At 36.8% G+C, this 26919-nt stretch overlaps 2 long non-coding RNA genes across 5 annotated transcripts in view; one reads left to right on the top strand and one right to left on the bottom strand.

The window, feature by feature from the left end:
• The window catches only part of LOC149789907 (uncharacterized), a 2017354-nt gene that overhangs the window by 1216941 nt on the left and 773494 nt on the right, over window positions 1-26919 (top strand). The window lies entirely within an intron of this gene.
• LOC149789916 (uncharacterized) lies at window positions 11919-24958 on the bottom strand. 2 transcript variants are annotated; one of them, XR_016424003.1, is made up of 6 exons: window positions 24847-24958; window positions 14489-14578; window positions 13441-13637; window positions 12782-12939; window positions 12482-12588; window positions 11919-12029 (listed from the first exon to the last, which is right to left on the bottom strand). It is a non-coding gene; the product is annotated as an uncharacterized LOC149789916 (long non-coding RNA). The 2 variants fall into 2 exon arrangements; XR_016424002.1 differs by lacking the exons at window positions 14489-14578; window positions 24847-24958 and having other exon boundaries at window positions 13441-14289.

Genomic DNA, 26919 nt, shown 5'->3' on the forward strand with positions numbered 1-26919 from the left:
ACTTTATATAGCACCTAACCTTTAGAAGCTCTAAGCGCTTTACAACATTAGACAACACCTGTAAAATAAAAATAAACAAATTTAATGATATGATTTCACACAAAAAAAACCAACATAAAAACGTGTTGAAAATATTTAAGGTAGGAAACATCATTAGGTCTTTAAGATTGTTCTTGCAGTCGAAATAAGTGAGTCTTAAGAGCACTCTTGAATGGGATCACTGTGCCTTTGTGTCTAAGTTCAGTGGGCAATTCATTCCACATTGCTTGGCTCTGGTTGTCCATATGACTTCATTTTGATAGTGGGAATAATGAGTATACGATCGTCAGAAGAGGAGCGTAAGTACCTTGCTGGTGTGTACACATGGGTGAGGTCGGATAGGTATGTTCGACTGGAGTCCGTCAGTGAAACATAGCATAGAGAACAAATTTTATGTGTGATTCTGGATCGAATGGATGGCCAATATAGAGTACAGAGCAGCGGGGAGGTGTGCTCTGATCGTGGTACTCTAACTATGATCCGAGCAGCTGTATTTTGAACATTTTTAAGTTTCTGGAGTAGATATTGAGATGAACCAGAGAGAACTGAGTTACAACAGTCCAGTCTTGAAAGTACTAATGAACACACAAGTGTTTTAGTACTGGTAATACCCTCATTGCAAAAGGGAAATGTGTTACAATTAGTTGTTTTATTGGAGTACTGTCTCTGTGTACACACACACACGCACATATATATACATATATATATATATTAGGACTCAAAAGTAGCGGTAGTCCGCTAGCCCGAGGCTAGCAGATTTCCTGTCGGACTAGTAACTTTCACAATGTCAATAGTCCGATGGGCTAGCAAGTTTCGGTTATCAATAGTCAGCGTTTGTTTACGCCATTCCCTAATAAAAATTGGACTTAGCAGATGTTCTGTAGAATCAAAGCAGTGGCCATTGTAAACACAGTCATTAAATGTAAGCATGAGAAGATGAAGTCAAATTCTGCATTGGAAAGGTGCGTTTCTATAACAAGAATCCGTCAGATTTTGTGCATTTCACTTAACAGCGCAAATTATGGTCCCGTAATTAACAACAGAAGTTTGGTAATTGATCCCAATTATTCTGATAATGAATAAAATGACAAAATGTCGTGATTTCACACGTTATTCCCTCGACTACAGTTACAAACGAAAAAGCGGTATACCACACAAAAGAACACGGCAAAAAATATTCAAAAAAATTAGTTCTCACGTTTTTGTTTAAGTTTTTTGTTGTTGCTCGCTACCCAAACGCTCCAACAGTCACAAACAGGAAACTACATATTTGAAATTTCCATCGAAATAATTTTAAAAATTAGATCAATTTATTACGATCAGGTAACTGACACATCCCTTCCATACAACTACTTTTTCTATGATGATAAGAATAGTTTTTATTATTTTCCCTTACAAGGATGAACAAATAACATAATACACATGGAGATATCCAAGCAGAATGCCGTACGTTTGTTTGGAATTAAAATCTCTGAGCATGGGCATCTAAGATTTGTAAAGTTTCTGCCATATTATTAATTTCATCAATACATTGAGGTGCGATTAATTAGGAACAATTTACCAAACTTATGACTTATGACACCGTAACTGGAATTGTTAAACACAACGTGCCGAGTGTCAGATGGCTTCGTTTGATGGGAACACATCTTTTCCAAGCTGAAACTAACACTATCTTCTGATGCTAATATTTTATAACAGTGTTTACAATAGCCACTGCTTTGATCATGCAGAATATCCGCTGAAGTTAAGTCTTTTTTAGGGAGAGGCCATTTAATTATGGGAGGGGCAAAGACACATGTTTTGAAACGTGTTTCTTACTCTAACTTTCTTATATAAAGGACACTGTGTCATTCCCTTTCTTGCTTTAAATATTCGCGTCAGCTATGCTATAACAGCTCGTATTTCAAAACAGGCATAATTCCCTCCTTATAAGACAGGCAAAATACGGCATTTGATAGAAGGTGTTCAGCCAACGGGAAAAAAGGAAAAGTTGAATAAGAATGATGAGGAATAATTCTTATGATAGCGAAAAGCGTAATGGAAAATTTCAGAAGAAATGGACAAAAGACGGAATGGCTGAATTATGACGAGGAAAGTAACCTTATGTGGTGTAACTGGTGTACGCAATTCGCAAAAACAAAGAAAAGATCCAATTTTGCTGCGGGTTGTTCGAACTTTAAAACTGAATATATAAACGTACAAGAAAGCTGTGTGACATTGTTTTGTGAACAGGACTAGTAAAGATTTGGCAGAAAATTTAGCAAATTTCTCAATATCCTAGTCCTTCTGGCTACAAGAGAAATTTGTGTTAAATTCGAGCCAAAGATATATATATATATATATATATATATATATATATATATATATATATATATATATATATATATATATATATATATATATATATATATATATATAGTAGTCCTCCTCTTGAACAGGCTCCCTGACCATCGGCGATCCGCTGCTTATGGAGAGAACCCGTAGGCACCGATGAGTTTGTATTCAAAAGTACCCCTCACAAATGGCCACCACGCTAACGCGACCAGCGTATTAGTGCAATAATATACAATTTACCCCTCATAAGCGGCTGCATTTTATATTGATATGTATCCAGAACCTGTATGTTATTCATAACGTGTGTTAAGTAATCCGAGTTTGTTTCCCGATGTCAGGTTTTCTTTACTGAAAGAAGTGTTGACTAAAGTACATGTACCACTAAAGTTAATATCATTTCATATACGCCTCACGAGAAGCCCCATTTATTCCATAAAGCCGAGAAATACTCAAATTTTATTCCATACAAAAGGGTAGTACATGTAATCCAATAAGCCTTACTGCTGTGTTATCATAAGATGTCCGGTTTAGTCACTTCGATAATCGTTAAGATTGCAATTATTGCATATTAGTAACAGCTGAGAAGTGGCAGCATCGATGTACAATACACAAGTCAGCAGGAAAATGGTTTGATAGTCTTTATGGCTTCCCTTAGTAAGATGTTCGCTTTGATAATTAGTGGCTAATATTACTGACAATAATTGTCAAAATCACAAATCCTAATGGCCACGAGGTGAAATCTGCGTGACTGAAGCCGTTTTGGCTTGACACACTTAGTGTAAAGAAATGTGTATAAAAACAATAGGGTACCAGACTGCGACTAACGAATCGTGTGACAAGATCACTTCCTTTAAAAACACAGCAATTTGTGTAGATGCATACAAAATTGTTTTATCAGTATTGTAGTTGGCAACTTGAATAACTTACTGCTAAACAATCAACATATCATCGAGGAAAGAAAAATCATCAGTTTAGAAGAGAAAGTGAAAGTAATTCAAATAACCGAGAGGTTCGGTGTGTGTGTGTGTGTTTGTGTGTGTGCGTGTCGAGGATCCTTACAGAAAACTAATGTGCGAAAGAATCAGATAAACAATATCGTGAAAGATAAGGAAACAATTATGCAGAAGTGGGAAGGTGAAATGGACGAAGAAAGGAAGATTGTTTGAGCCAGGAGCTGTTTGTATCCTGATTTGAATGACAAGAAAAAGCAACAATTTATCAGCTGAATTGGAATATGACGACTTTACCGCAAGAAATGGATGGTTGCACAGATTTCAAGTGTGACACAATGTTAAGTGTTCTGTCCTTACTGGATAATCAGCTGTTGTTAATAAAGAAGTTGTCAAAGATTGGAACAAAAGACTAAACGATATATGCAGAGGATATGACAGCAAGGATATTTTTAATTGTGACGAGACTGGTTTGTTTTTTAGACTGTTACCAACAGAGTGACAGATGATGTGATCTGTAACATAATTATGAAGACGGTTTTAAAACTATATCAATGGTTATTCATAATATTCTTTTGAAAATGATGAAACAGTTTGTTTTCCATTTATTTCACAACATGCATGTGATATTTTAATGAAAATAATTAAATGTTTTAAAATTGAATGTACTTGTGACTTTCTTCATATGTATTACTATTCACATTTGTCATCCCGCTCTAGAAAGGCCACGCTCATTATAAAGCCACTTCCATGCTGCAGTAGGGCCAGCCTTATAAGAGGGGGACTACTATATATATATATATATATATATATATATATATATATATATATATATATATATATATATATACACGTTTTAGGTGCGTTGTGGGCAGTCATCCCGAAAGTGGGTTTACGGGAAGGACATGATATAGTTTACATTTCAAATCAAAATACATATACATAGGTTTTTTTTCATACATAGCAATTATGTATATGTTGAAAATAAGTATATACACTTATGTTATAGTCCTATTCATGTTTTCGGTTCGTGGGCAGATATATAAATTTCATGGGCAGTTTTGACCTTTAGGTTGAAGATGACAAAGTAACTGCCCAAAAATACGTTCACGAAGAACAAACATTCTGCCCGTGAATACGGCCACGGGAACAATATATAGCGTACTGCCCACGAATACGTTCACAAGTAACAAATATATAGCATGACTTTCCGGTGTGCGTGCGCAAAATGGTTGTCAAGACACGACGATAAACATTAATCTATTAAAGCATCCTTTGCAATGGCCAGCGTACATATAGCGGACGTGAGGTTCGTTTTTCACAGCTTGTTTGAAATAAATGGATGATTATATATCCAGTGTAACAACTTGTCTTGACAGCTTATGGATGCTAATGTTTGACATTTATTGTGAAGATGATTGTTCACTGCTTGTTGATGAATTCGTAGCTTCTGTTAATCGATGCTATAGCTCAATTTAACTGTCATACACTGATATGTTTAAGTCTGCTTGCACAGTTAACTATGCAGAGTTATGGAAATATAACAAATTGGTTTTAATAACTTTCAGAGTTTGTTTTACTATTACTCAATATTTGTTTCAAGTACTATAAAGGCTGTGATAGGTTGGGTGGCTTAGATTACAAATTAGGCCCTTCTCACTTGGGGGGTGGGGGGTGGGTACTGCCCATTATGAATATTACTGGTCCTAGATGTCCAACCTGATATTTTTGACATATAGGTTCAACATCTTACTGCCAGCAGAAATGGTGTTCTGTAGTATTTTTCCCAGTCAATAGTTTATGGATATATTATGTCATGTACTATGCTTGTTTAATTCTCTCATCTCAGTTCTGACGTTACCATTGAATGCTATAATGTTCCCAGACATCCGGTATTCTTGGTTATTAAAATTATATATATACACAGATAACTGAAGGTCAGTTCTCATTATTCCCTAACAATTGTAATTAGTGGGGCTGTAGCAATTGATGGTCTGAGAATTCAAGTTAACTGGTTCAAAACTTGGGTAAACAACAAACTGTTTTCTTCCTTTGACAGGCATCATAAAGTTTTGCATCTTTGTCCCTCTGATGACTGTGGTACACAAGTTACAGACTTTGCCTTAGAATGAGCCTGATTTTTGATACTTGTTACTGAATGGGGTGGGGTAGGGAAGTAACAAAATTATTAAAGGTGGAATGTATGCAAACCATGCTGGAAATAGATCTGTGCCAGCAACTGCAACATGTAAGCTTCAATCAATTTGGAAACTATAAGCTTTATCCTGTAAATATTAACAGTTCACACCCTGTATAAAAGATGATTTTGTGTTTGATTAACTGGAACTGTTAATTTATTATGTTAAGGAATTTATTGTTTTAACCCTAGTAAATGTAATATAATTAGGTCAAAAGTTCCAGTTTGTTTATTGTTTCCAGAGTTGATTATTGTAACTGGAAGAACCTGTTTCTAAGTGTTAAATGAAACGAAAGAGATATTGTTTACTCAAGTGATATAAAATAAAAGTTTAAAATGAACTGAAAGAAATATTGTTTATTCAAGTGATACAAAATACATGCAAAAGTGTATATTCATTAAGAAGTGTATTGTCAATTGCAAATAAATGAAGATTTATCTTATTTCGTTCTTTACTCGTGTACAAAATTATACCTGGATTGGGCAATAATTACTTGGACTCCATTTGGAAAAGAAAAATATATATGTCCTAAATACCTAATGTTCATATCATAATGCTCTTTTAATGGATGATTATGCTTTTCAGCTGACGTTACCATATTGCCAAGTGAACTAATAGTATGGCCTTCGGTGTGGCCCACTAATCACATTTGTAAATGAATTATGCATACAATAGAGAAATAGCTCTTAAAATATCTTATGAGTTGAACAATGTGTGTACACAAATAAACATGAAGCAAATCTTTGAACTTGTATGCCACACATGCAAGTGAATTGGTGGTTTTCATATGTAACTTGTGTACTCTTATGGCTTTTGTCTATATTACTTTTAGCCATTTCTATTCACACACTAGAACACAACCTTTTTTGTCTGATTCAGGTACTAATGCAAAACTTATTTCAGCTGTAACTGAAGTATACAGAATTTTTCCTGATGTTGAGGCCTACTGTGTAGACAGTATAGCTGTAAGTCATCAAATCAAATGGAAGACAACAGTGTGCAGTTGAAGAAAATGATATATACCCAGTACCATTTAGAGTTATCTTAAAGAAAAGTCACAATGCACACTGATACAAGTAGTTTTAGAAAATGCATTTGTTCCACATACATTTTAACTTAACCCAAAAGTTCAGTCTCTTGCCTAAAATTCAATCAGATGTATGCATTTATTCCATAAAACACAAAGATATAATGAACCAAATCATTTTCATTATTGAGTTAGGTAGTAGGCTATGTTAAAGAGTGCAATCACTTTATCGATTTTTTTTTCCATTACATTTTTATTTATTATAAAATGACATTTCTTAGTGGAGTGCTAGCAACTGTAACTTGAGGAATATTTTGTACATGCTGGCCTAAGTGTCATGAATATACTGTGCTACATTTTGCTTTATTAGGTATAATACTATCATGAGACTTGTTTGATTAAATCCTGAATTTGTCAGTTACACTTACAAGTCCACTGGTAGAATTTAAAATCTGTGACAGTTTGGGAACTTTTTTTGCAGGAACTGCAAATCACTTTGCCTTCACAGTCAATGAATTCAAGCCATTGATAATTGTCAAACCATTGTGACTGAAAATGTGATTGTCTCTTAGTTGTGTCCTATTTGATAATTTTGCTGCCACAGAGTCTGGATTGTGTCTCTGAAGAAATAGTTCATCTAGACTATGTTGCAGTATTACATTTTATATGTTCAATTTAATGAATTTTCTTTCTTTGAATCATTCTTATGTCATAACTTGCGAAAATAGTTTAGTTAACAATATTTATTCAAACAGAAAAGATAACCTCACTTGACAAATCATCCTACTAAAGTGATCATGGCATACACTTTTATCTTTGAAATTCAAATATTGCCCACTCGTTAATTAACATAACTAATATTGCACACTGAAGGTGATCATATGTATCATCAGTTTTAAAAAAATAAAGACATAATACTATCATTTAATCACTGCATACAGGAAACAGACACTTGTGTCTGTAAAATGCCTTTCATTGGATTACATTGGTTTATTAAAACCAAACAGCGATTTTCTAGGGTAGATACAGAGAATATATTATGGTCATTCAGAACGCTATCAATACATCAGACCAGATTGTTTTTATTATTATTTAGGCAAATAACTTATTAAGTCAGATGGCAAACATGAGGATGGTGATAGGTTATGTGGAATTTGCATTGAATCATCTGATCCCAGAAGATTTGATACAATGTCACTATCTGTGGTAATCATCAAGTGCAGTTGCATGGCACCATAAGACTTATCAAGATACCATGAGCCAGAAAGATGAAGAAAAAGAAAAACGATGACCCAAAGACAAATCCTGCAAGCTGTGTGCAAAAACGATTCCACAGATTATAGATGAAAACTTTACTATATTTAGCTTCAAGATATTAATAAATTCGGATTACTTCCTCCAGTCTGCTACAGTAATTCATGCCCATTGCACTCATAAATTGATTATAGTCCTTGCAGTATTTTGTGTGGGCCACAATATTTTAATTGATGCAGCTGATGCTCCATTCTTCAGTTCAGTGTTGATTCAAACATAGCAATGTCCCTTTGGGATGTGTGCATAAATAAAGAATGTCTGTCCCTTCATTAGCACACTTGTTGAGTTTATCGTGTCTCTCTGAAAACTGTACCATGTGAGAAAGAATTTTATAAACAAACTGGACATAAGTATTGCTAGACATATACTCAGACCTGAGACTTCATAAAAGACTGCTTATTTGTAAGGCATTGTTAGTGCTAGGGCTTGAGGTAATAACTTGCTATATGTTTGGTAAGGCAAAATAAGGGGCCTTATGACTTAAATTGAAACTGTGAAAAAACAAAAGGTTCAAATGCAATAAACTTTTGTTTTTCCTCATTTGTTATATTACAGTGCCATGAAAGGTCATTTCTTTTATCTTTTTAATCCCTTGCCAATTTTAAGTCATCATCACTAACCAAGTCTCTAAATCAATTCTTGGCATATTTAGCTAAAATGGTGTCTACTGTTCCATTATATCATTGATTGTTTAGCTTGCTTGTATGGAGCTTAACACCATTTTTCAGGACATCATAGACTTTACATGGCAGCCAACATATTTATTGGAAGAAATCAACACACATAACGCTACTGGCAAACTTTCTCATATCCACACATTGGTTGGACTAGAGAGAGTTGATTAGTGATGTGTATGCCTAGACCATTCTATAATCCAGGGCCCCATGATTGAATACAGCTTAATGAAATTAACCCTAATTCAATTTCCTTGTTGCATTTAAATCATAACACCCACCATGCAAAGTGACACATGTCTCAAGATTTTCAAATTTGTATATGTTTTGCAACTTTTAATTCTGAGTTGATGCATGTGGATGTGGAAATTCAGTTACTGAATACTTAGCTACTTATATAAGGAGCTCTCACACTGGTAAAAGCATGCAACTGGGATTGTATTTGCAAGAGGGCAATTAATTGTTCAAAATACTGTTTTAGCTAACTACATATGCGAAGGGTTGATGTATAAAAAAGAGGATCAAGAAATCCTAGCTGGTAAAGATAATTGTATCCAACTTGATAGAAAGTGAGAAGGCCTTTTAATTTTGTACAGCAGTTTCATTAAGGAACCAACTATAATACCATTAGCAGTTTATGAGCAGCAAAAACCACATTTAGGACCAACTAGACATCAAAACCATATGCATAGTTCCATTTACGGCCAACCAGACATCAAATAGGTCATCTAGTGAAAGCACAATGTCAAAATGACCAGCCATCTAGGAGAAGTAGCAAGGAAGGGGTTTTCCAGATGCCCATTAAAACAGCCATATTGGAGGTTAGATTGGCACTATTTTCATTTACGTCCAACTAGACATAAGAAGTCTTTCACTGATATGACGATTCATTCAGGAGAAGTAGTTATACCAAGATTTTCAGGATGGACACATTGGTGGCCTTATAGGATGTCTGTACAGCACCATAATTCTCATTCAGGACCTGCTAGACATCAACATAAGTATTTTGTACACATGTTGACACGCTGACACAATTATCCATTCAGAAGTAGCGATAAAAACTTTCTTAATATGGCTACTGTGGCAACCACATTGTATGTGTGAGTGGCACCATCTTGTTTTTTCTTCCAGATATTTTCACACAAATATCATATTTAAAGATAACATGAATTCATACAAGATCTTGTCGGTTTATTTCATAACAGATTTTTCACTAATATTAATATAATCTTTTGAAAACATTTATACATTATAGTTCTAGAAATTTTTCATGCTCTCAGAAACTATTAAAATCACAGCAGAAAGTGTTATGTTATATCTTTATTCAGCACTGAAAAATATTTATGAACTGTTAAAGTTTATTTCCCCTATATTAACTTAATTTAATGAAGATTTTCAGACTATAACCTTTCCATTGGATTTAGTTTTTCAAACATGGCATAAAAAGTATGTTATAGTAACCAATTTTTACATTGCCTTCACCATTGCAGAAATCTCTATAATCAATTTCCTAGTAAAGAAAAGCCAAGAAAATAAATGGACAGTTAATATTCACTTCAGGATCACAGACCTGAGGCAAATATGTCATTGTTAAATCAAACATTTTTATTGTGTTTCCTTAGACTTAAATATATATATATATACTTGCTGTTACTCTAAACGAAGGCTGGTGATCCAGTTGATAACCTTTTGGGGGTTTTAAGGATGTCTTTAAAATTAAGGCCTTAAAAATGTTGAGATCTTATATTAAAAATGACAATTTGAGCCTTGCAGATTCATGTCCACAGGTGCCCAAATAAAAAAAGGGGGGGGGTGCAAGGGGCAAGCTTGTTGGTGTGTTATAAAATAACTGACTTATCATCGGTGTGCTGACAGGTGATGTGTAATTAAATCACTGTTGTAATATTAATAATGAGTGAGTCTGCACAAAGGAATTTCATACAGCTAAACTAGCTCAACAACTAGAGGCAATTAAGAAATATATCCACATTCGTGATTCTGTCAAATGGCAGATACAACAGCATCAGGAAGCTCAAGTGGCATTTACAGAAGGTAAAGAGCCGCTATACTTGTTATCTTTTTAGGGATGCGCTTGGATTTTGCCCTCAAGCTGGAGCAGTCATAGGATATATAATAAATCGCCACGGTCGGAATTTATCCCCAAGCTGGGGTAATCGATGGGTAAAGTCTTATCCACAGTCGGGGTTTTATTCAAGCTTCAGGTGCAAGTTTTTGTGCATCTCCATGCCCTTGCATAAAACACAGTTACACGTTTTTTTATATAGATATTTTTCAGTTGTAGACAGGAATAATAAGTATTTGTGAGTCTTTGAAATGAATGGGTTCATTATGAATTGAGTGGCACTACATTTCAAAAGCAAAATTGGATTGAAATGCAAGAACTGTAGTACGGAATTAGTGTTGGTTCTGGATCGTAGAATGGAATTGTGTGTGTGATTGGATTTTTAACGTAGCTTGAATAATTTTTCAGTCATATTGCTACGATGTCTGCAGTGTGGCAGTTTATAGTGATGTACAGCACTGGGGCATCATGCTGCAAACATGTAGTATGATGTTGCACCCAGTCACATTATCCTGACACCAGGCCGATCAGTCCTAACACTAACCTCTTAATTCTGAGCGTCTAGCGAGGTAGCTGTTAATACCATTTTTGTAAGTCTTTGGTATGACTTGGCTGGGGTTTGAACCCATGACCTCCCGCTTCTGAGGCGGACGCTCTAACCACTAGGACACCGGAGTGGTCAGAATGGAATTGTAACAATTACAATGGAAGCAATTTGTATTATGCTTGTTGGGGCATTCCTCACTGATGGCTGTCAGTGACATCATCATGGGAATGTGTAACAGCCACATTTTGTAAGAACAAGGTGTAGTTGGTGAACAATACAGACACTTTTCTGCCATTTCCACTGGCATCATCTCATATGATGTTATTTAAATAAACTTCCTACAACATACTCACAACATATAAAACCTATATGCAAATCTGATGAAAGCTGCTTGTGTTTCTGAAACACATACTCCATACTGGTGGCAAGAATGTCCAAATCTACATTACAAAAATGAAAACATTACCATCCATCACGGAGTTGCAAATGTATGAAATCCTCTTGTTGGGTAGTTTTACTAACAGGCTTTACAGCAGGGCCTTCCATTAGATTTAAATGTGGCAGGTAAGTTGACAAAGTAGGGTGGGGGGTTGGGGGGACCTACCCCAATGGGGATAATTCGTTTTTTTTTTAAAGTAGCATGGTGTAAAGTAAACGTAGATGGGCTGATAAGGAATCCACTGAATTTACAGACTAAAGGTTTAGACATTTGTTTTTAAGAGAAAAATGAAAGAAGGAAACAATACAACAGATATTTTAATATGACTTTAATATTTATTTTCTAGATTTAATTAAGATTATGAATCAGAATCAGTCTCCAACTCCACTGTAAAGTTTATCTATTACTTCTTCTGCTCAGGCACCTGCAAATTAAAACAAAATTGTAATGCTTAAATAAAGTCATATCATCTCAGCACTAGTTACATATGCAGAAGTCATGTTAATCAGCATTATAAAAATGTATGAAATTTTCTTCACTGCACTTGTGCTTCCCTTACTATCGTTAAGCCATGATACAAGATAACTTTGCACTTACTTGTCATTTCTGGCAAGTGGATGGTGCAATCAATTTGCACAAAGATGAATTTATTTCATCCAAATGTTTCATGTGAATAAAAATTCCAAATGGAGGCACTTGTCCGATCAGACAAGATATATGCATATTGTAGTTAGCTGGACTCTAGCTCTGATAGTCCTGGGCAATAGGATAAGCTGATTTTGTTATCAGTTTAGAAATGCATCCGCTTTGCAAATACTATGCTTTAAAAGACGAAACTGAATCCAATATTGATGAAATAAGAGTCATTTGGATTACCTTGTTTTTTATCATTCTGCGTTGGTTGGGTGCATATTTGAGGGTCTCTGATATGGTCTCTTCCATTCCATTTGCCTTTGCTTTGCCATTAGTTTTCAAGCAGGCTTCTGCAAGTGTAATACAATGTTTTAAAATAAGTTTCACAACAAAGGATGCATTGCATTTTTCTAAATGCCAGCAATAATCAATGGAATATTTTTAAAACATGTACTTTGAAATGTCTCAAGTTACTTTATCAATTCATTTAAAAATCTCTGGCAAGTCACATGAAAAACACAATTTAAATCAAGGCATACTTACTTATCAAAACCTGACATATCACAAGCTCTTGAAATGCTTTTTTCCCTTTACGTCCCTTTGGATTATACTCTGGCCAGTCTTTTTGTTTTAAGCTTTTTCATCATCCTGCAGACACTATCCCCAATTGTAAACCTGCCAAGGGAGCTCAAGTAGCATATCTGAAAATAATAATAATAATAATAATACTATTTTTTGATTTTGATATTATTATTAGTAGTAGTATTTCATGATCGATGTGACAAAATATGCTTGTATATAGTTATTTTTTGCCATGGTTTTGCAAGCAAATTTAATTTCTCTAACTTGAAAAAAATTTGATAACATTAACTATGCAACACAATGTACTAATAGCAATTATAAACCAAATTAACCACCGTGAATCTATTAACTTCATAAATGACATTCACTCAAGGATTGAATTAAAGTAGCCACATAATATGTAATAGTGTATATGTTGTAAAATACCTGTTACATGTTCATCTCTGAACATGTTTTGGCCTACATCCGTAAGACAAAACAGCCGACCACTACATGTTCACCCCACCCCCAAAAATAATTATACAGGCACTGCAGAACTTGCATAATGCATATTGAGGTTCACAACAGCAAATAAAGGTTATAACAGTTTTTTTTAAATAGAAAATAAAGCCCCAATTTACCATCTTCTTGGAGAGTTTGGGATTCTCCTCCAACCTCTGGCAAAGGCCCTCTAGTTCCTCCACTGAATCACATGGCATTGCAAGAATTTCTTCTCTATATTCTGTGTCTGGGCCTTGTGTATGAACTTGGAGGGCCAGCTGCTCCAACAAATTCTCAATATTTGTGTCCAGTTTCATAAGTACATTGAACTGGAAATCTGTAACAGATTTGTGATGAAATTAGTTTTGAAAGATCAAGATCATTATTATAAACTCCTTAAAAAGATCTGTACAGTGAACATGGGTTTAACAATGAAATATATTTATGAAATGAAATACATGGTTTTTGTACAGTTTATAAGAAAACTTTTCCCTATAATCCTTTATTTTTTTATTCCCTGGATATGTTGTTTCACTGCTGGTGTCTGTAAAGTCTGCATTCAATGTAGATGGTTTAGGCGTCTGACTTACACAAGACAATGGTATACATCAGAAAGAAAAATAAAAAAACCAATGGAATGATGAACAGTCGACACATCAATGAAAAACAATTCATTGTTTATTTGCACAAATAAGTCTTGAACAGTATGTTTTATGACCTATAATTTAATTAATTAACATCTCACAATGTTCTGAAATAACATTATCTAAGCTACAAGAGCTTGTGCTTTCATGTCATAATCTTCCATTTTGCAAACAAATTTTGATGTTGAATCAATGTATATGACCTTAGCATTGAACACTAACATTCAAAATGTCTACAAGATGACAAGACTATTATCAACTGAAGTGACAACAAACCAATGAGTTTTACGTGCATTGAACATAAGCATTTTTAAATGCTACAAAATGTGTTTTTAGTGTATGGCCACAAATTACCCAACATTTTGTCAAACATAAAATTGTTCTACTACCTTAGATGAGAATTAAATTCATAAATACAGTGTATAATTGACCTACTCGTATTTAGAGAGCTGTAAATGAAATAAGAGATTATATAAAAGTCAACACCTGTAGTATTTGTTTCATTATTCTATAATGTACATTTTTTTCCATCCTCAATACTTACTACTTGCAAAGGAACTGGCAGAGAGAAATCTTTATATTCTCCACTCCAGAGTGGATGGGGATGGTGATGGTGTTGTCCTTCTGGATGCAGCTAAGAGTATAAAGATTATCGTTACTTCTTAATTGCAGTAAAAAAGAAACAAAGAAATCAGACTGGACTTTTTGGCATGTAAACAAAATGCATACTGGTTGCAATGACCACTGTATATAAAGCAGTGATACAATATATCACAAAATGCATTATTTTTTAACAAAACATCTAATCTCATATATACAGCATCATGAGTAAGTAAGTACTCTTAAACACATCTTATTAAACAGACAGAAAAATGATGAAATTTATATATACTTTTGATAAAGAATTTCCAATTGTGGCATGGTATAAAAGCAATTGATAAAAAATAAAAAGAGACCAGATAAACTAAATAGAACATACCAGCAGGATAAGAGGAAATCTTGGAGTCTGCAAAATAATCTCCATTTCAGGAGATTTTGGATGGGATGGCTGACCAGAAAGGTTTCCACTTGAGATTTTCATCTTTAAATAATCATCCTAGAGTGCACCAAAGTCATGTGAACTTGATCCAATTCCAACATTACTGCTGCTTGAGTGCTTAGATCCAGTATTGCCTTCACTAACTGATGTTATTAATACCTCTCTCTCATCAGCATAATTTCCATCATTTTTCAAAACTCCCATTGTAAAACCTCTGCTGAAGAAACTAACACTACACCATAAGGATTTAAAGAACTACTGCCCGGTTTCTAATCTCCAATTCATATAAAAAATCTTACAAAAGGTTGTTCAATCCCAGCTTGCATCTTGTCTGAATTCAAACAGTCTTTTTAGCAATGTACAATCTGCATATCGCCCTTGCCACAGGACACAAATTGTGTCTGCAAATAGATTACACTCCAGCCCAGTTGATCTATGTTGTGGTGTTGCACAGGGGTCTGTTCTTGGACCTGTTCTCTACACTCTATACACTCAGCTGCTCTCAAGTGTCATAGATCATCATCCAGTGAATCACCAATTGTACACTGATGACACCCAAATATACAAATCTAGCCACCCAACTGAAGTTGATGCTACCATCCAAGGTGTAGAGATGTGCATTTCTGATGTGAAATCATGGATGACTTGTAACACGCTGCAGATGAATGATGATAAAACTGAGGCCATTCTGATTACAACACAAAGACTTTCTCATTCACATCCTTTACCTCACACAATACATATCAGCAACACCAATATTAAATTCACACAATCAGTACAAAACCTAGGTGTTACTCTTAACAGTACTCTCACATTGCACCAACATGTCATGAACATATGCAAGGCTGCATATCTTGAGCTGAGACGCATCAGCTCCATTCTCAGATATCTTTCAGTTGATGCCACTAAAACACTTGTGTGTTCATTACTACTTTCAAGACTGTACTATGGTAACTCAATTCTGTCTGGTTCATCTTAATATCTACTGCAGAGACTTCAAAAAGTTCAAAACATAGCTGCTTGGATCATACTTAGGGTACCACAATCAGAGCACACCTCCCCGCTGCTCTGTACCCAACACTGGCTATCCATTCGATCCAGAATCAAACACAACATTAGTTCTCTGTGCTACGTTTCACTGACAGACTCTAGTCCAACATACCTATCCGACCTCACCTATGTGTACACACAAGCAAGATACTTACACTCCTCTTCCGACAATCATATACTCATTATTCTCACTATGAAAACAAAGTCACATGGACAGCATTCTTTTGCATACCAGGGCCCAGCAACATGGAATGAATTGCCCACTGAACTTAGACACAAAGACGCAGTGATCCCATTCAAGAGTGCTCTCAAAACTACTTATTCTGACTACAAAAACAAACTTAATGACTTAATAATGTTAACTACCTTAAATATTCTCAGCATGTTTTTTATGTTTTCTAATTTCATGGTGTTTGTTTTTGTAATCATATCATTGTGTATGTTTTTATGTTGTCTAATGTTGCAAAGCGCTTAGAGCCTCTAAAGATTAGGCGCTATACAAAGACCGCATTATTATTATTATTATATTTAGCTTGGATGAATATTTTTTAAATCAGTGCCCATAACTAAAAAATGGGATTTTGTTTTATGATCATAAAAGTATGTTGGACACCATCCATGATGTACAATGCTGTCTGACATTTCTATGCACCTAAGGTTTCCATCTCAAATATTAAAGCAAAATGCATACCGAATTTGACAGATTGACGAAAATAAAAAAAAGCAATGCTTACCATTTGAAAAGAGGCAATTGTCACTAGAATATTCTATTCAAAATGATATTAATTTTGGACACAGGGGATACCACCCCCATGTTTTCCTGACTCGTGATATGTCGGCCTATTCTGTGCACAACTTTAAAAGATGTAATGTTTATCCATCGAGCTATAGAAATGAAATACATTTACTGTAGACTGTTTCTGTCAGCAGTTAAGTTGAGTAATTAGGTCAGGTTTATAGCTAGTTTACAAAATTCAATGTAGAATGCCAATGAATGACAAGATATATTTTTGCAAACTAAAGTGATCTTGAAAAAAGATTAGTAAAGTTTAACATTTTATAAAAAATAAGCTATTATGTGGAAAAGAAACAACAATGAAATAGGATGCAATGTGTTTACGTCTAGTTTTGGAAGGTACCGTCTCTAAGGTACCGTCATAATTGTACCGTAGTTTAATGGGTGGAAAGGCCATTGAAAGGTAAGGGCAGTGCGGAGACCATCGAGTATGTTCCAGAATAGCTGAATCTTTGTAGATACATAGATCCATTCGTAACTTCAGTCCGCAAGCGAAACACTGTACTTCGTATCCCAATCCTGACTCAGGTCCGAAGTAGACAAATCCTGTTCTAGCTAAAACATACGAAGAAGGTAATCCTTCCCTATCCGTAGGCCATTTTTGAAACGTGTCCAATCGACGGGCACAATCAGAATAGTCAGGTAAGAAGACTGGAAAATGGTAGGGTTTGAACTTGGAGTTCTCACTGGATTTCTCACTCGATTCTTGTTGTGGCGAAGTCATCCTTCTGGTGGGTGGCTATCCTCTTACAACCAATGTTTAATTCCGACATGTCCATACGGCAAAGTAAAGTGGGTGGGAAGCCGCACTCGCTTCTGCTACACGATTTGATAGACTTTTTCCAAGGGTCGACTGACGATGTGGTGTGTGGGTAAACGTACAATCTTGTTGGGTTGATAGGTGGTCACTTTCTCTAGACTGCAAGGCTTCTTTAAATACGCCAAAGTTGACCACTCGACTGGTACGATAATTCAGAGTAAGTCCTTTCACTTTACACTTCGTGTGCACTTCTCCTTGTTTGTCCCAGTATTCGTAGCCGTAATTTTTGGGACCACCACTGACGAAACTTAGAATCTTGTCATCGGGGTGCTCGTCTGTCCAGGCTCCTAAACGGTCTCCTTCGATGTCAGGGTGCTGTTGACTCGGGTGATCGATATAAATGCAACTGTCCATGTCAAAGTACAAGACATGTTCCCCTAACAGTTCTAAAGCTTCGTACAATTTTAAGCGAGCATGAGCTGTCATGTAAGCTGCAATGATGACATTTCCAAAGGGGTCATCTTCTACAAAGTTCAGATCTTCTTCGTAATTCACCAAGATCAAATCCTCACGAACGACGTCCACGTGTTTCATGAATTTGGCTTTGTAGTGAATCATCTGAAAGTAGCGGGAAGGTTCGGTCAAATACTCCATCTTGGGTAAACACGGTCATTGTGCCATTTTACCCCACAAGCAATTTAACATCACTTTGGCAAACGATCGCCTGCCTTCGTTTTTCTCAATGTGATCTTAAGTAATGCCTTCTTGTGCCCAGAATTTCTCTCTGAATGTCTTTTGGTCTTCGGGAGTGTGACACCAGGACAGATAGCCACTGGCTTCTTGCTCAGTTTCAAAAAGACATCTGCGAAAATGCCTTTCTGCGTGGGGTCACCCTTGTGGAATTATTGTGTCTTGGGAAAGTGGCAAATTTCGTACACTTCTAACAGTTGGTATCCCATGTTCAGAGCTTTGAACAATTCTACGCTGACCCATGTCCCCGTCAAGGCCCGTTCTTCCTGGGTGTGATGACAAGGTTGATCTTGGTTGCACGTTTCAGCACAAGTATGGCACAAAGGAAACATAAGTTTGCCTTGGCAATGGCGAGGTAAGACGGGATGGTATAGGTTCGTGGGAGGCAAAACTTTGCACTTGATCAAGCCTTCGTATTGTCGAATGTTTTTTAGGTCGATGTGTTCGGTGAACAATTGTGGGTGCCCTGCAGGAAAGCAACAATATTGGCACACGTAGGGATACAGTGAACACACGTCCAAGTATCTGATTTCTTCTCCTTTCTCTTCGTCAGCTTGGTACAGCAAACAGGTGGCATTGGTCCTTCCTCCGTACAAACTATCACTTGGGTTCAGGGGGTCCATGAACTGGTAACTTTCCATGAGGCGTTTAAACTCGGGATCGGTGTTCAAACGGTGATTGTATTTGTGTTCCCGCATTTCCACCACTTGGTATCCTTCCTGTTCTAACTTTAGACGTCGCTGACAAATGGCCTGGTACAAGTCTTCCATGGTTTGTTGTAAGAACTGATTTTTAGTGCCGCGGTCAGGGTAACAGACGGGACATCCGTGAAATAAGCAACCGTTAAACTCGTACATGATCTTGGGGTTTTCTAAGTCCCAGCCATCGACCGAATGCATTCCGATGATCGTTTCGTCCTGTCCGTTGTGGGCATGCTGAATCCATTTGTCTTCTTTGTCGCACAAGTAATGCAACCAGCATGGGGCTTTGACCGAGTATTGACGTTTGACATAGTTGGTCGTTTGAGGACTGATGACAGCCACAGTGTTTTCAAGCATGAATCGTTGTCGGTAGACTAAGGAACACGCTTTGGCAATGGTGCAAGCCTCTTTTAAATGATCAACCCATCCGTGTTCCATGAACAGTTCTCGAAATTTTCCACAGCATCGCCGTAAAATGTCCACGTCGGAACGACGATACTTTAGCATTTCTTCCTGAAAGTCGAAAGTATCGGAGGCGTGAGCCTGGTACCAAGCGTAGAAAGTTTCTCGTTCGGTACGCATGTTGTCAGGGTCGTAATAGTGAGCCTGAGGCAAATGGGGTAGAACGGCGTGTTGATTGGCTTCTGTATTGAAAAAGTGTGGAAAGTACCCTTTAGCCATTTCTGTCATTCCAAACATTTTAGGCATTCGACTCAAAGGCATGGCTAAGTAGCTCATCGAATCTTTAAACTGCACTTGTCCCACTTGCATGAAAATGATTTTGGCTCCGTTCAAAGTGATTTTAGGACGCTCGATGCCACGTTCCGTATAACATCTCAGAAGAAACTGTCCATCGTATCCGGAGAAATTGTGAGCCATCACCGTGGCATGGTGATGACATTCTCCATAATAATGTTCGATGTCCTCTTGGCTCCACGTCTTGTCGATGGGGTCTAAGACCCATTGTGTGAAATCGGCTAGTGTGTTCGGTCCTTGAAAGATTTTTTCACGCCCTCCAGGAATCTTACTGCAGTGAGGGCAATAACTCAAGATAGGTTTTTGAATCACTTCTCACACGCTCGATGAGCCACGCAGAAATTAGGAATGTGAATACCAGTCTCTTGCATGCATTCGAAATCGAAAAAGATGAAATTGCCTTTCTTCTTCTTGTGACCATCCGCTTTCTCTGGTTGGGATTGGTATTTTTGCATGTAGCATTGGTGTTCCAAGTCCACGATGCAGTGACAAATGTGACATTTTTTCTTTCCTGAACATACGTGTGCCTTGGTACTGTTGATACATAGACATTGTCCACACATTGGGCACAATCTCAGGAGTTGACAAGCACATTTCTTTTGTGAACCTTGCATCTTCAGATGTTGTTGGTAACAGGCAGGGCTGACAAATGTGCGCAGACAAGCAGGACAATGCACTGTTTCTTGCCCTTCGCTCAGACAGGGTTGAGAGGCGAAACATCCTGAGCATTTCGATCCACAATGTTTGTGTTGCTCTCGATTATTATAATCATCATAAGTCACATTTCTCACAGTAATATTTGTATCCCAGGAATCCAGTGATAGTGGTAATGGTATCGAAATGGTCATCGTGATGATAGAGGTGAATCCATCCTTAAAGTCTTTCCCTCGAAACAACAGAGACCCGCGCACTTCTTGAGGGTGCACTTTCAAGGTGTATCGTGGAGCTAGGGCATCTTGCAATTTTTTGCATCTCAGGATTGCCACAGGATGTGTCTTTGGACAGGCATGCTTGTTGTAACATAAGTTCTGCTTCATTTCGTTGTTTGGCTCGGTTCGATTTTCGAATGTTCTCCCAGGCTCTTTTCCATTCTACCTTGTCGTTCTTGTCGGCATAAGTTCATCCCACCACGATGGCTCGGGTTAAACACGTGGTCTTGAAAATTGTTAATTTGGACAAGACTTGTTTTGGTAATGCGAAGGTTGTTGACCAATAAGGTCTTTCTGCATTGTCCGGTCCCTTGAGGAGGAGAGACGTGGGTCATGTCCAGTGTGGCTTTTCCATCGGAGATGTCAAACTGGTCATTAGATTGTTGCACGTGTTGAATCTTGTCCATGACTTTGGAAGTGGTCAATTCTGCAGGGCTGCTAAACTCGATCCAAACAGGGGATTTCAAGCCGTCATGTTGTATGGAAAGTCTCAAGCGATCATCTTCTTTGGGTTGACATTGTCACTTGAGTGTGGTGAGCAAAGAATCCCACATGTTGGTGATGAACCCTTCTGCTTTCTCTAACAGTACTTCCGACTTGAAATCTTTAAACTTCACTGTGTATTTGTAAGCCGTAGTTCTAAATTTTCTAGAGGGACGCTTTTCCGTCTCTCGAATGTCATAGTACTTTTCAGGGTTGACTAAGGGTGGTAAACTTTGTTTAGAGGGTTTGGATTCTGGTTCACTCATGTCCTCTTCAAAACCACTGGCATGAATTTGTGTCAAGACTTCAGCCCTGGTACGAGGCGATAGATCACGTTTCTGCCTCTTACTTTCTTCTTCTTTCTTCTCAAATGAATTGGATCATTTCATCTCGATAGCAAAAAGTCAAATGACTAAAGTTTAAACACCATGGACTAATTTATAGTCATAGCAGACCAGCGTATATAAAGGGTATGTGTCTTGTCCTTTCACTATTCATTTCACTCTCAAACTGAGCACAACGATGGAAGAGACTACCAAGATCGAACGTTTCATCAGAGCTTTGCGAGGGGTCATTAGAAAATTCTCTTCAGACCAGCCGAGGGACTACTCTCCTTCCTTTCAAGATAAAAGTCAAGATACTTGCTATATCTGTCAGAAGAAAGGGCATTGGTCTTCAGAGTGTCCAGACCATCAAAAAAGAAAAAAAAGGGTTTAGAAGAGACAAAAGTCAAGATACCTGTTATTATTGTCAAGAAAAAGGACATTGGTCACCAGACTGCCCAAAAAAGAAACAAGAGGAGTCAGAAGAAGAAAGGGATTCTTCAGAGGAAGAGGAAGAAGAAGAGGAAGAAAACAGACAGGTGAAGAAAAAGAAACAGGAGAAGAAAAGAAGGGAAGAAAGTGAGGAGGAAGAGGAGGAAAAGACTATGACGGTGAAGAAATTAAAAAAACAGAGAGTGAACAATGAGACAGAATAAGTCTATGAACTTTTTAAAGTGCTCTGTTGTGAATTGTGAATTGTAAATATTTATAAAAGAATAAATTAATTATAAAAGGTAAGTGTCTTTGGGTTTTGATTTTAAAATAAGAACCTACACTCACGCACACTCATACACAGACAGGTACTATTGGGTAAAATGTTTTTTTTTAGTTATTGGCAATTGAAAGTCTATGTCTTTTCGAGAGACGTGGATGGCCCTGAAAAGGGCCTTTTTTGGTGTAAGGGGTGAGTTTAAACAATCAACTTTAACTGTCTTAAGCCTTTGCCATGGCCAAGGCCTACTTCTGGACTGCGTACTGTTGATGATGATTTCGTTGAAATTACTAAGGGTGGTGCAGTAGGCGTAGTCACAGGGTTGGAGTGTTTAGCTTGGGAAGGTCGTATTCTCTTCGGCCGTAATAAAGAAGTCTGATACATTGTTTCAGACTTCTTAACTCCGCTAAAATGTCTAACAGTACCGTGACCGTTTGATTTTGACACCCTTGTTTCTTTGCTGCTGCTTCTTCTTGTTGTTGTTTTTTTCTTACCTCTTCTTCTTGCTGCTGTTGCTGTAGGAGAAAAGCTTGTTCCGCTTCCTTTTGCTGTTGTATAAATTTCTCCAATTCTTCTTTCTGTCTCTGTCTAAAATTTTCCATGTGCGGTAATGAAGGAGAAGGTGACGAAGGTTCAGGAACAAATTCTTGCAAGGTAAAAAAATCCACAAAATCCCAATTCACCTCTTCTGCAAGTAAGTCTGGGTTCCCTTGGGTAGTCTCCACCATCAGTGCACCCAAACTGATCGTTTTCTGAGTTTCCGTCATGTTGAAAAACTGTCGCTTAGATTGACTGCGCACAGGCGCTAGCGAATCTATATAGACTATGTGACGTCACAGACTGCTCTCTTCGGATTGGACGTGGGCTGACTGAATGTTGTAACGCGTGTTTGGATTGGTCAACAAACTCAATCCGTTTCAATCCTTCCTCCCCCTATAAATAAGTACAGTTCACTGGATTCCTTCACCTGTTACTCAGCACCCCAACATGTGGACCGACGTACAATCTTCAACGCTTGTGTCTTCGATGATGTTCCGGACGGACATATCAATGTATCTCCGATCCAACTGGACAGTTATCCACAGGACAGACACCAGCCTGTGGATGCGAAGAATCTTATGTGGAGCATCAAGGATGCCTCAAAAGAGTCTTAATCTATGGTCCTGCAGTCAGACGCAGCCTAAGGTCAAGAAGAAGATGTCACAGATGCCCTTTATGTTAAGGGTATATTAACATAAAACCAAAGGCCCTTTTCAGGGCCATTCCTATCTCTCGAAAAGATCTTGACTTTCAAATGCCTACCCCTTTTTTTATTTTTTTGTTTAAAAAAATAATAAAAAAATAGAGACCCCTCCCTGTTTCAATTTTCGCCTGTTCCATTTTCATAGACCCATCAGGTCGGGACCTTATTAAAATAGGGTCCCGACCCTGTTCCATTTCCCCTAGTCCCAAGACAGTCCCACGATTTATTCCCCATGTTCAATTTCCCTTGTCCCTAGAGTGAATAGTTTTTTTTCTTTCTCCCATGTTAAATTCCCCTTGTCCCTAGAATGGATATTTTTTTTTCTCCCATGTTAAATTACATAGTCCCCAGAGTGGATATACCCTTTTTAACATGGAAGTTCCCTAGTCCCTAGACTGTCCCTATTCACTACTACCATTGTCATTACCAGCCTGAAACCCAATTTAATGCCATTTGTATAAATTCATTTCAAATAAATATTATGATATAGTTGAAGTGTAAAGTCAAGCAAGTATTCTGTTTGCAGATTTTACATTTTAGATATTATAGTAAAGTCATATTTTCTCTTGTTTAGTAAACTTTATTGCAACTGGTTCCAAAATAGTAAACCTTATTTAATGTTCATTCACCAGAATAGGTATTAATACAATCCCGAATTAACTGTATGGTACTAAAATATACCCTGATCTTGTGTGAGATTGTAATATACAGAACTATACCTCAAGACAACAATAATATATTGAATTTATATTGTATCAAGACTGTCATGGTTATGAACTCCAACTTTATTCAGGTTTTTTCATAATAAATGATCATCTTGTGCTATGGTTGAAAAGAAATCAAAGTTCAGTTTAACTCCATTCTTTCCACATTTGTCAGTTGTTAGAGGCATACTCATCCTCAGTGTTATAGTAAAATGTAATCTTATTTGGATCAATCTTGGTGGTGTAATATATGAATGGAGAAAGAATATTATCATCCAGATTAAAATATGTTTTATTCAGACTCTACTAAAATTTTTAGTTGGATATGGGTTACGGAGCCTGATGTGTACGAACAAAGCAATGTGTACCATGACCTTTTTAATTTAACATTTTAAACTCCTGCAGAAGAAAGAGATTTTTTAGATCCATTAAACTGTATTAACAAAAACATTTCTTCAGTATGATTTTCATTTACTTAGTATTGACAAAACTCATATTTTAAAGTTGTTGTTTTTTTTTGTGTTTGGTTTGGCCTTTTATGGTAAACCAACACAAGTAAGTTATTTAGTGCCAAGGAACTTTAAGTATAGTGCCTTGCCCAAGGACACACCATGGTAGCTAACCCAGGTTGGTCTGATGGTAGAATTTGAACCTACCTTATTTCACAGGTCCAGAAAGCTAACCACTGAGCCACTACAGCTCCCCATCTTATAGTGGAATGCTGGTATACTTTATGATCAAGAAGGATGGGTTGGGGTATGCATGTTGCATCTGAAAAAAGTGATGGAATTTTTGTTTACATAATATTTTAGTCATGCAATATGAATCATTTTCTATAGATTTAAGATGTATCAGATCAAGTTAAGAAAAATCATATATTCTGTTTCCTGGGAATGTACTAAAATTCACTGTTATTGTTTGATTTTTTGGTAGTAAGCTTACTTGGTATTTTTTTCTTTTTAACTTGAGTACCTAATTTGTTAACATCCTATTCTAAATCTTCATAGTTCTGTCTATTAAGTGACAACTGTTGATACATGTAGGGACGTTTTTGTTTATATCTTTTGATTTTTGTGATTCTGGAAGTTGCAGTATTTGTTGTTGTATTATTAACCATTTCAGTAATTTATTGAATGCAGAGTATACTGTTCTATAAATGAAATTTAAGTGAAAATAATGTAAAAGAATGTTTCACTGCAAATATAAATTGTTTAAAATAATATATCATTTATCATATGACTATTCAATTGTGGTAACTAGTATTCCATCCAATATCTATATATTAAAATATGTCTTTTCATACAGCTGGTGATCATTTAGATACAAGTCCAATTGAACATAATCAAATTATCAATGCAGGTGTTTTTATTAGTAGTAGTATTGCAAGTATAAGTGTTAGTATTAAGATTTCATATACAGGTATGATAAGTGTATCATAATAGTAGTAAAGTGGGGCACATTAGGGACAATGGGACTTAGCATTAAAAAGACCCCTGGGTCAGATTAGGGACAATGGAAATTTAACATGGAGAGAAATCGTGGGTCACTTTAGGGACAATGGGAATTTAACATAGAGTTTGGGTCTGTCTAGGGACAAGGGAAATTAACATGGGGAATAGAGTTTGGGCTTTTGGGATTTTTTAAAAAAAAATTTTAAATTTAAATTTAAATTTAAATTTAAAAAAAAAAAAGGGGTAGGCAATGGAAAGGCTATCTCTTTTCGAGAAATATGGCTGGCCCTGAAAAGGGCCTTTGGGTTTATGTTAATGTATTCATTAACATAAAGGGCACCGCATTGATCTTCTTCTTGTCCTTAGGCTGCGTTTCACTGTAGGACCGTAAATCAGGACTCTTTTGAGGCATCCTTGTCTTTCTACGTAGATCCTACGTATCCACAGACTGGTGTTTGTCCTGTGGACAACAGTCCACTTGGATCGGACATACATGGGTATGTCCGTCCGGAACATCATGGAAGACACAAGCGTAGAAGATTGCACATCGGTCCACATCTTGAAGCGACGAGAACAAGTGAATCAATGCACTGAACTGCGCTTATTTATAGGTAGAGGCAGGATTGAAACAGATTGAGTTCATTCACCAATCCAAACACGCGTTACAAAATTCAGTCAGCCCGCATCCAATCCGAAGAGAGTAGTCTGTGACGTCAGTTGGTCTATATAGATTCGCTAGCGTTTGTGTGCAGTCAATCTATGCGACAGTGATTCAACATGACGGAAACTCAGAAAACGATCCATTGGGGTGCACCAGCAGGGGAGACTGCCCAAAGGAACCCGGACTTACTTTCAGAAGAGGTGAATTGGGATTTTGTGGATTTTCTTACCTCGCAAGAATTTGTTCCGGAACCTTCGTTACCTTCTTCATTATCGCAAGTGGAGAATTTTAGACAGAGACAGAAAGAAGAATTGGAGAAATTTATGCAACGACAAAAGGAAGCGGAACAAGCTTTTCTCCTACAGCAACAGCAACAGCAACAAGAAGAGGTAAGAAAAAAACAACAGCAACAACAGCAAGAAGAAGTAGCAGCAAAGAAACAAGAGGGTGAAAATCAAACGGCTACGGTACTGTTGGACATTTTAGCGGAGTTAAGAAGTCTGAAACAAATGTATCAGACTTCTTTATCACGACCGAAGAGAATACGACCTTCCCGAGCTAAACACACCAACCCTGTGACTAAGCCTGTCGTACCACCCTTAGTGATTTCAACCCAA

The sequence above is a fragment of the Sinohyriopsis cumingii genome, chromosome 10 (genome assembly GCF_028554795.1).
Source record: "Sinohyriopsis cumingii isolate HCF-2022 chromosome 10, ASM2855479v2, whole genome shotgun sequence".
Classification (NCBI taxonomy): Eukaryota; Metazoa; Mollusca; class Bivalvia; order Unionida; family Unionidae; genus Sinohyriopsis; species Sinohyriopsis cumingii.